Source organism: Acartia tonsa, chromosome 2 (genome assembly GCF_053477335.1).
Source record: "Acartia tonsa isolate MP-2025a chromosome 2, ASM5347733v1, whole genome shotgun sequence".
Classification (NCBI taxonomy): Eukaryota; Metazoa; Arthropoda; class Copepoda; order Calanoida; family Acartiidae; genus Acartia; species Acartia tonsa.
This window is the reverse complement of record NC_137261.1, coordinates 5,447,028-5,457,458: the sequence shown is the minus strand read 5'-3', so window position 1 is coordinate 5,457,458 and position 10,431 is coordinate 5,447,028. Positions and strand designations below refer to the sequence as shown.

General features: G+C 32.9%; 1 protein-coding gene across 3 annotated transcripts in view; it reads right to left on the bottom strand.

The window, feature by feature from the left end:
* Nucleotides 1–10,431, bottom strand: part of SsRbeta (signal sequence receptor beta) — a 417,378-nt gene that overhangs the window by 344,923 nt on the left and 62,024 nt on the right. The window lies entirely within an intron of this gene.

Here is a 10,431-nt window from a genome sequence, read left to right as displayed (position 1 = left end):
ACATAATATTCCCGGCGATTAAACATTAAACATTAACAAATATTTTTTCTCGCAAAATTTCCTTTTTAGATTTAAGTTTCTTGTGAATTTAAAAAAGAATTCATCAGACAAGTTGGACTGCTTTATGGCATTTTTTTTGTTCCAATTTCCAATACATTATTGGATTGTGCTTAGCAGGTCTCATAACGTTAGTTAAAGATTTATATTTTTTTTTAAGGTATGGCAATACTCAATACATTTAGAGAGCAGTCAGTTAAAAATGTAAATAGAAAGAACTATTGATACGACATAAGTAAAGCAAAAAGTTAAGCGATAATAACTCGATTGATTAACAACCTTTCGTTTTCCTAATTTGATATAACCCTGTATTTTTTTCAAAAATAGTTATAATTACAACAAGATTGTGTTGGGTTGTGTTTTTTGGCATAGGCTAACGAGTCTCGAGGGAAGAAGGACAGGGGGGAGGGGACATTAGGCTGTTTATTACACTAGTCCCAAAAGTCTTATAATTACGTTATCTTAATCGTTGCCAATACAACCTAGGTGACTTTTATTGAATTTTGGTCCATTTATTTAAGTGTCCAAACGTTTCAACCACTAATTGTTATCAACAGGGGTTGAAAATGAAATCAACAATCAACAGAAGTTGATCATCATTGGGGATGTATCGGCCAATGTCTTATACCTGGAAGATAAATATAATATTTAAAATAAGATTTAATTAGAAAAGTTTCGTGATTTTCCAATAGGAATTTTTTTTCTCGTATTCATTCGAATCCGGTGGATAGGAACCGGTTCTCATCCGTACGAAAAAACTATGTCTAGCATCATATTATATCCAGCTTTCTACGAATATAAAAATGTACAATCATAAGATTAAAACCAGTTTTTTTAGCCGGTGCCTTCGGCACCTCGGGGCTAAAAAAAATAGTTTTAATCTTATAATTGTACATTCTATATCCGCGGAAAGCCGTTTGTAATACGATGCGAGAAATAACTATTATTCCATCTGTAAAACTAAAAAAGAATCCTATTATGTAAAGTGTTAGATTTTTGGTTTACTGTTAAGATTTCTCTAACAACTAAACTGATTGACATATCAATGGAAGCTTAATATAGGTCCTAGGATGGTTTTCCTTCCTTTCCCTAAATGCTAGAGTCGCCGGTTTTAATCCCTATAATTAAGTAACAGGATCTCTTTGTGTATGTATGTACCGAAGGATCACGCTAAGCACTTAATTTATATGGTTTCCTTTTACAATGTAACTTCTCATAGGTCTCAAATAAAAAACTCATTATATTTTAAGATTTTTGCAATGCGTTTATCAGTTTTTAAAAGCAAAGCTTTTCTATAATAAAAGTCGGTCCGTCCGTACGTCCGTAACGGATAGCTTTTTTCGTTAATTTAGGCATGTTGGAATTGTCCTATCGATTTCAAACTTTGCATGGGGATTCCTGTAGTAGTTAGGTACGATTTAGAAAGCGTAGCAACTCTATAATCATTACCAAAATGTCCGTATGTCCATTTTAAACTTGTTGATTTTTTACAAATTTTTGTGTGATCTAATTATCCGATTGATCTGATTTTTTGTATACTGATTCCTGGGACAACACAGTACAATATTATCAATATTATAAGCGAAGCAACTTTATAATTAAGTCTTAAAAATGTAAGTATGTCCACAAACATTATTCTATATCAAGCAGTTTTTCAAAAAAATTTACTTACAGTTTTGCATCGACTTTTATACATTTATATTCTGATATTTCAGTTCTTACACTATACAAGTGTTAATGTCTGTTTGTCCTACCGTTTCAGCGCTTCGCTTTTATGGATGTTGTCATCCTTGTTGGCTTACAGAGTTTCTCATGAAAAAAGGGGTCATTTTAGTGTAAATTATGCTTTTACACAAAGTTGTAAACAAATCCTCTCATTTGTTGGCTTAACTTTAAGGGGTACTTTTTTCGAATTAATTTGATTGTAAAAATGCTCAAATATTTGAGTGCTCAAACGAAAAAATGCCAATTGCGTCAGTGTTTTAAAGATTTATATTTTATCCAATTGCGTCAACTAGAAAAAAAATATCCTTTTGTTACAGAAATTAGATTATTTTGTTTTATCCTGAGCTGGATCTTTAAAAGCGTAGCCGTGGCCGTAGTTGTGGTCAGAGTTACAGCCACCAACCTAATAGCGATCTTTAAATCATATTAACCATGCGTAATCGTGGCCACAAAAAAAAATGCGATCTTTAAATCATATTGACAACGCGTAGTTGTAATCGGAGCGTGGTTAACCACGCTAAAAGTGACCACAGTCTGTTGGTGTGGCTAAAGCGTTGCTAAAGCCACGAAGACAGCTGCTTTTGATAATTTTAACGTAAAACTATTGAAAAAGTAAATTATAATTGTTAAATGAATGTATGAATAATTGTACGGGCATGGAATATTTTATTTAAAAACTATCATAAAAATATTTTAATTGTGGTTTTTATAAATAATAAAATAAAAGTAAATTATAAAAGTTAGGATGTAGTTTATTTATATGATGTATAAAATAACGTACGGGCATGGAATGATTTGTTAATATTGAACCGTCACGTATGGGTATTGGGTAATACTAATAAAGTATGTTGCCTGTGTTACATAAAGAGACAGTTTTTAGGAAATTAATATGATAAAACTATAAATATACTTAAATTAAATTAAATTCTTTTGGGGATTTATTACTGCAATATTATTTATAAGGTTGGAATATGATTACATTTTTTAAATTTTAGTAATTGAATGTATTTTTTTATTTATATTGAATTTATTGGACTCTCCCTTTGTCTTGTGTGTAGTGGCTGTCTGTCCAGCCGTGCTGGGCAATTGGCCGGGCGTGCAATGTCGTGCTGTGCCGTGCCCCGGCACGATCTAGGCCATACCAGCCGTAGTACCAACTACATTGGCTCATGCCCTTAATAATATGTAAATATTACAAACATTTAAAATGTGTTATTAAAATAGTAATTTTGTATAAAATATAATTTCATTTCTCTGATGAAAATAATTTATTTTTAGGTGGGCCATAAAAGATTTTAGATATCCATAATTCTAGGATAGCCGGCATTGCACTTCTGTAAAATCATTTAAAAATCCATGTTTTATTAGCAGCACTGTGGCGACGACTACGGCTACACTTACAACCACAGCTACGCCTACGACAACGACTACAACTACAACTACAGCCATGACTACGGCCACGGCTACAGCCACGCCAACGGCTACACATTTAAAGATCCAGCTCTGTACTACTACACTATGGAATTTCAACAAATATACGGATAGGACAATAAAATCTAAAACACTATTATTACAAAATTTTGTATTGTAACATTCTGATGTACAAAGAGGTAAAAAATGAACAAATCTTCGCCATTTTCTTTCTCGTGTAAAATTCTTAACCAGTAGCACCAGTTGCAGCCATATACAATTTTGCATTATATGTGGATAGAATCTTTTATGACTTAGTTACAAACGAAGAAATGTTAATGTTCTTTCAGTTACCTATTCCTGTATTCCTTCTACCTGAGATTAATATTTTAGTTTATTTACCTATCCCTGTATTCGTGTGTAGAACAATGATGAACCACTTTACCTGGGGGATGAGATTAAGGTATTTATCTTGTATTTACCTATCCCTGTATTCCTATGCAGAGCAATGATGAACTAATTTACCTGAGCTTGATCTATAAATCGTTTTTATGGTGCGCTGAATCGGGGCGATTTAGAGGTGAACCTACGGTGCGCTGATGGTGAGCCACAGCGCACCTATAAAACATTGATTTTTAAAAGATTTTCGGCGCGGTTTTGTTAAATCACTTGCGACACTCAATAAAATATCGATCCGCGCCAGTACAACTTTATTACTAAAGCCGTGTCAGTAAGGTATTTTATATAAAATGTTGTGTCAGTATGGTATTTTATATAAAACATTAACATATAATTTATTTTAAAAATAACTATAAAAATGTTTTCACGATAGTTTTGCAATAAATATTAAAGTATTTAAAAAAAATATTTATTTATTAAATAAATCACCCCGATTTGGCGCGGCAATGCCACTCGGTGAGTACCGCGCCAAATCGCCCATGCAAATTCGATTTAAGGATTGGTATTAATAATTTGATGGTGCGCTGAATGAATCGCCCCGGTTTAGATCACCTATAAACGATTTAAAGATCAAGCTCTGGGGGCTGAGATTAAGGTTTTTATCTTGTATTTACCTATCCCTGTATTCGTGTGTAGAACAATGATGAACCACTTTACCTGGGGGATGAGATTAAGGTTTATATTTTGCACCAGGAAAATGAAACTAAAAGGTTAAGCAGTCAAAAAATTACATTATTTTGTTTTAAAACATAGCATTACATTTATTATTATTTACTAGCGGCTACGCCCCAAGAGTCCTAGAGTGAAGGAGGTTACTTGAACCTCCGATTCTCATTTAAATTTTATAAATAAAAATAAAAAAATATATTTTTTTTGGGGGGGGGGGAGTGTACTTTTACCAAAGGCGATTTCTCTTGGGAGATTGGAGGCACCCGCCCGCCCCCAAAATAGTTATAAACCTCTCCTAGACGAATAAAAAGCTTCATTGAAAAGGAGACTGGAGAATCAGGCATAAGACATAAACGGCAGATATCCTGATACTTTCATATAAGGATAACAAAAGAGATTCAGAATTTGCAGAAGCTAAGATCATAGGAAATAGACAAGACAAGATATTTGATATCAGTTTAATTAGTTTAAATGCCAGAAAATTGCATGCTAAGAAAGTTTTTGAAAACCTGAATTTTGAAATCATTAACATTCATTTTATAAAGCCAGGATAAGCACACAGTTATAGAATAATCTGCGAAGATTTAAGGAAAAGTAAAATCAGAAAACTATATACAAAAAATCTAAAAAAACAGTATTAAGTCATTTTTTATTTTTATCTGAAGCCAATTTTAGATAAATAGGATTATGAATTTATTATTACTTGGATTTTACACTAGATTATCATGTACTCATGTAAAAGTGAAACTTGTAGCGGACTAAGTAACAACCCACCCTTTACCCCTTCCCCTCCACTCCTACTGGATGAACGAACTAACCAATAAATGACAATGTCATAATATCCACGTATATTCTAATCTACATCCATTAATAGGATGGTTGTAGTTTGGGGAGGGTGGTACTTATGAGAGGGGTAAGGAGATTTCAAATAACAAAAAATATCTAAAAATTCGCAGTACAATAACGCTTCAAATATGCAATATTTTAAACTTTTAATGTCAAGGTGCCAATTTTTACTTATAAATGCAACTGCAGATAAATAATTTGTAACAAAGCTATATAATAGGTACAATTTGAAAAAAAAAACAGGTGCATTATTTGCCAAATGTACCACTTTTCTGCACTACCTCTCCGATTTTGTTAATACTCTATATTTTGGTCCGTTGGGTCATTCAAGGATGCTGGATGGCCAAAAAAAAAGTTTCAGAGTCCCTGGATGTCTAGATATCTAGCTATCTATGAAGGTAGGTCACAAAAATGTAAAAAACACCCATTTTTTCACAATTTTAAAAATTAATTTTTTCATTAATCTTACATCCAATCTATACATTTTATACACCAAAATGATCGTTTATTCATGTAAAAAGCGCACATAATGCTATTTTGGCCAAAACTCTAATTTTACAGGGTGTCCAACAAAAAGTGTATTTTGGATATCTAGCGTAATACCCAAAATACCTGTCCGAAAAAAATCATTTGTTTTGGCTTAAATCCTGTGTTTTATCTGTGTGCATATGTAGTATATAACGGTTCAGACCACCCGGGACTATAAGGTTGTCAAATTTCACTTTGGAACACCCTGTAAATGTGATTTTTGCGTCTGTAGAGCTAAAACTTGGTCCAAATTGGCTATTTTTTTCAAATTACTCTAATATGTGTCTTAGTATGTTTGGCCATAGTGTTTTCTGACCAGATCAATATTTTCATATTTTTGGACACCCTGTATTTTCAAAAAAAGAGAAGAAAAAAAATTTGTTTTTTTTAAATTTTTTTTTCTATTTTTAAGTTACTTAAAACTGTCGTATAGATACAGATTTTGACTAATAACAATAATATTTGCCTATTTTACAATTTTTTACACTTTTGGGACACTCTGTGCATGTTTTTGAAAAATGATGGTTTTTGCCCATTTTTGGGGGGAAGGAGTCGTTTTAGGGCCATAGACTATTTCTTCATTTTTGTAGAACTTTTCAAGACACATCATTTGTTATTTATGCAAAAACCGCAAAAACCGAACCGTTTTGCCTTTATTCACCGCCAAAGGCAGAATTTTTTACGTTTTTTGCCGTTCCCGAGGTTCTAATGGGCATTTGTGGTAAGAAGACGTTGATTTATCAAGATAACTGTGAAATACTTTTATTTAGGCATTTTAATTTACTAAATTTCATGTGAAGTAAATTTTTTTGTATATCAAACCGATTTTTGTCAAAAGGAATTTCAAATGCACATGATTTATGTTTCTTTTATCACTTATGTTATAGCAATTATTTATGTTATATTCACTTAATTTTCTTGTTTTAACAATTGAAATCCATCTCAACGAATAACGGTTAGCTGCACAAAAATTTTTTTAATATGAAATTTAGTAAATTAAATTACCTAAATAAAAGTATTTAGGAGGGATCTTGATAAATCAACGTTTTCTTACCACAAATGCCCATTACAACCTCCGGAACGGCAAAAACGTAAAAAAATTCCGCCTTTGGCGTTAAATAACGGCAAAACGGTTCGGTTTTTGCGGTTTTTGCATAAATAACAAATGATGTGTCTTGAAAAGTTCTACAAAAATGAAGAAAGAGTCTATGGCCCTAAAACGACTCCTTCCCCCCAAAAATGGGCAAAAACCATCATTTTTCAAAAACATGCACAGAGTGTCCCAAAAGTGTAAAAAACTGTAAAATAGGCAAATATTATTGTTATTAGTCAAAATCTGTATCTATATGACAGTTTTAAGTAACCTAAATATAGAAAAAAAATTTAAAAAAAAACAAAAAAAATTTTTCTCTTTTTTTGAAAATACAGGGTGTCTAAAAAATATGAAAATATTGATCGGGTCAGAAAACACTATGGCCAAACATACTAAGACACATATTAGAGTAATTTGAAAAAAATAGCCAATTTGGACCAAGTTTTAGCTCTACAGACGCAAAAATCACATTTACAGGGTGTTCCAAAGTGAAATTTGACAACCTTATAGTCCCGGGTGGTCCGAACCGTTATATACCACATATGCACACAGATAAAACACAGGATTTAAGCCAAAAAAAATGATTTTTTTCGGACAGGTATTTTGGGTATTACGCTAGATATCCAAAATACACTTTTTGTTGGACACCCTGTAAAATTAGAGTTTTGGCCAAAATAGCATTATGTGCGCTTTTTACATGAATAAACAATCATATTGGTGTATAAAATGTATAGATTGGATGTAAGATTAATGAAAAAATTAATTTTTACAATTATGAAAAAATGGGTGTTTTTTACATTTTTGTTACCTACCTTCATAGATAGCTAGATATCTAGACATCCAGGGACTCTGAAACTTTTTTTTGGCCATCCAGCATCCTTGAATGACCCAACGGACCAATATATAGAGTATTAACAAAATCGGAGAGGTAGTGCAGAAAAGTGGTACATTTGGCAAATAATGCACCAACAATAAATATATTTAAAATGCGATACATACATGCAGACAATCAGACATACTGGCAAACAAACAACATACAGAGTGAGGAAAACAAAGCATTATTGGACAAGCTTTGCATGTTTAAAAATTAAATGCAACTTTTTGGTCATCAATATCATCCCTTTCTGTAAGCTCGCGCCGGCAGGTATTATCCATAAAAAGTAAATTATACCCGCCATCATCTAAATCCTTGAAAATAATTAAAAATATTAATTTTGTCTGGAAGTCCTAACTGTGCATAGTGATGAGTTGCGCCGGTTTTTGGCCTAGGCATTCTCCCTACCGTAACAATTTATTTAGTGCACCTAACATAACAGTAGTTGCAAACATTTTTAACGTCCTTGGTTATTATGAGGTTTTGGTCCAAAATTCGAACCTATCACCTTCCCGACAGCTAGTATAGTAGAAGCTAGTTTTTTTTTGTTATTTAGGAAGGCTAATTTAAAGCTTGAAGGATATTGTTTATGCTTGCAATATTTGCCTTGAATGAAACAGAAACTACCTTATTCCCCAATTTTCAAGAACACAAGGGCCGACTTCATTAAATGTCCCTATATTTAATTTCAAGAATAAGTTAAAAGAGAAAAGTAGTTATTATTTTTAGTCAATAAATAATTGTAAAAGTGTCCGTCTGTCCGTCTGAAGCTTAAGATCTCAGTAACCACTGAACCGATTGGGCTCTACTCTTCAGGGAATATACCTACTGGTCCTGTGATGGTTTTAAGCTATTTCCCCCCCCCCAAAAAATGAAAAATACCCCCCCCCCAAAAAAAAAAAAATTTTTTTTTTTAACTTTTTCTTTTTAAATCTAAAATACGAAAAATTAGGTTGATCAAACCTCTTGGGGCAAAGCCCCTAGAGGCTAGGGGCGAAGCCGCTAGTCTATAATACAAAGTAGAACGATGTCTGTCCGTCTGAAGCTTAAGATCTCAGTAACCGCTGAACCGATTGGGCTCTACTTTTCAGAGATTATACTTACTAGTCCTGTGATGGTTTTAAACTATTTTCTCAGGGGGTGGGACAACCCCAACCCCCCAAAAAACAAAAAAAACCCCATTTTTTTATTGCAGAAGATTTCCTTGGTCCTTTTTTTTTTTGCAGGAGATTTCCTTGGTCCTTTTACGAATTTCACATTATTTTTTTTTATCACCTCTTGGGGCAAAGCCCCTAAAGCCTAGGGGCGAAGCTGCCATTCTATAATACAAAGTAGAACGATGTCTGTCTGTCTGTTTGTTTATCTGTTTGTTTGTAACAAAGGATCCCGCTAACCGCTGATCCGATCGGGTTCTCCTTAACAGGGTAGCTTCTCATAGGTCCCGGGAAGGTTTATAACTATTCAGGGGGAGGGTACCATCACACTCCCAAGAGAAATCGACCCTAGAAATAAATCCCCCCCCTTTAAATTTTTTTTCAATTTAAGTTTTTTAACTAAATTTAAAAATGGGGGGAGATACCCCCCCCCCCTAAAAAAAATTTTCCCTCCCCCCAAATTTTTTTCTTCTACTTTTTCTTTAAAATCTAAATTAAGAAATTGTGTTGTCCAATTCAATTCCCCCCCCTTCATAAGTCCCCCTAGAGGCCTCTAGGGGCGTAGCCGCTAGTTGTATATAAATCAATGGAAAAAATGTATTAGTGGAGTAGCTATCAGTATTCTAAAATCCAATTAAACAAGGGAAATACCACCAAGTTCCTGAACTTCTTTAGATGGTTTAACGAAGTTACAAGCCCTAATTATGAAGTAGCAAAGTTGTCAGAGTGTAAGAAAATGGAAAGGATATATCATATTTTTAAAAATGATTCAAAAGGTTAAACACAGAAATAAAAATATGAACATACTAAACAATGATCTTGAAACACAAAGACATATTAACTGACTTTGAAAAAATCTAAAAAGTTTTACTTTTTTGTGCTTTCTAACATCAATTTATATTTATTATTAGTTATATAAAGTTTGCTATAAAAAAATAATAATTATAAAGTAACAAGATCATGCAATTCATAAGAATTCATAATATTAATATAGTACATTAAAAGTATTTTTATGAAGTTGCGCTGAAAAATAAGGTTGGGGAATTTCCGATTCTTGACAGAAAGGATGCACGAACCTACTTAAAGAGGGCGGGGAGACAAAGGGGGGGAGTAGGAGGGGATGGGGTGAATTATTGAGAGAGAGAAGAAAATTTGCCGGAGAAGGGGGAGAGGAGAGCTGGGGGGGTGGGGGGGATGAGATACAGGCAGTGTTGTGAAGCAATAGGAAAGAGTGTGTAAGTGTCTGTATAATATGAAATCAGCTGATTCAGTTCAGTAGTTAGTATATTATATAGTGTTACTGCTTTAGTAATTTAAATAATCTAGATCATAAACATTTGAAACAAGCCTGTCATATATAGAATCCAGGCTTTACATAAACAAACAATCTCTATATTTACATTACAAGTGATATAAATAACATCTAAGTGATAAATTAAGTGATGTCTTCATGGTGATCTATTATTCTATCCATTTTTGCTGCTCTACTTTAAATTGAAAAGCAATTTAACATTTTACCACAAATAATTGATGTAAATAACACAAACAATGTTTATTTTTCTAGATGTCATTTTATATAAACAATCATACTGCTTTTTCTAAACGTTTTATATTTT